The sequence below is a fragment of the Echinops telfairi genome, unplaced genomic scaffold (genome assembly GCF_000313985.2).
Source record: "Echinops telfairi isolate 266 unplaced genomic scaffold, ASM31398v2 ScPeMD7_7457;HRSCAF=8495, whole genome shotgun sequence".
Taxonomy (NCBI): domain Eukaryota; kingdom Metazoa; phylum Chordata; class Mammalia; order Afrosoricida; family Tenrecidae; genus Echinops; species Echinops telfairi.
In genome coordinates, this window is record NW_022111357.1 from 2,133,997 (window position 1) to 2,134,854 (window position 858).

General features: G+C 36.7%; 1 pseudogene; it reads left to right on the plus strand.

Annotated features, from left to right (window-relative positions):
• Nucleotides 1–536: 536 nt before the first annotated feature.
• LOC101642459 overlaps nucleotides 537–858 on the plus strand; it is a 3,247-nt pseudogene continuing 2,925 nt past the window's right edge.

Sequence of the window (858 nt, forward strand, 5' to 3'; positions counted from 1 at the left end):
CTGGGTATGGTAGACCAAATTCTAAGTTGGCCCCAAGGATCCCCACTCCCTTGGTGTACACAACCTGCATGGTCCCAGAGACGGTGAATAGAATGAGTTTTACCCTCATACTTAAATTATGATGTATGGTGCAGCTTTCAAAACAGGGAAATTATCAGGGTGGGCATGACCTAAATATGTATGTCTTTTAAATGCTGGGACTTAAATTAAGGAAATAATTTTATTTACAATAGCATCTAAGAGAATGAAACATCTAGGAATCAATCTAACCAAGGGTGTGGAGGACTTAAACAATGAAAACTATAAAACAATGCTCAAAGAGATTAAATGCATCTTAAATAAGTGTAAAGATGTTCCATGTTCATGGATTGGAAGATTTAATACTATTAAAACTTAATGTCAATGCTACTACCCAAAGCGATGTACAGATGTCAATGCAATTCCCATCAAAATTCCAATAAGCCATCTGTACAGATAGAGAAAAGCCATATCTTTACTTAATATGGAATGGCAAGAGGCTCCAAACAGCTAAAGCAATGTTGAAAGAGACAGGCAAGTTGAAGGTTCACGATTCTTGATTGGAAATATACAACAGTCATCAAAACAGCCTTGGTATTGCTATAACAATAGACACACAGACCAGTGGCATATAACATGTATTGTCAAGTAATTTTTTTTCATTTTTATTGTGGTTTGGGTGAATATTTACAGAGAAAAATAGTTTTCCATTCAACAATGTTTAGACATTCTGCTTTGTAATATCAGTTGCAAGTCCTTCAGTGTAACAGCACTGTTCTGATTCCTCCCTAGGTCCCCTATGCACATACCCCAGCCCATTTGAACCTCTTTCCTTCCCTT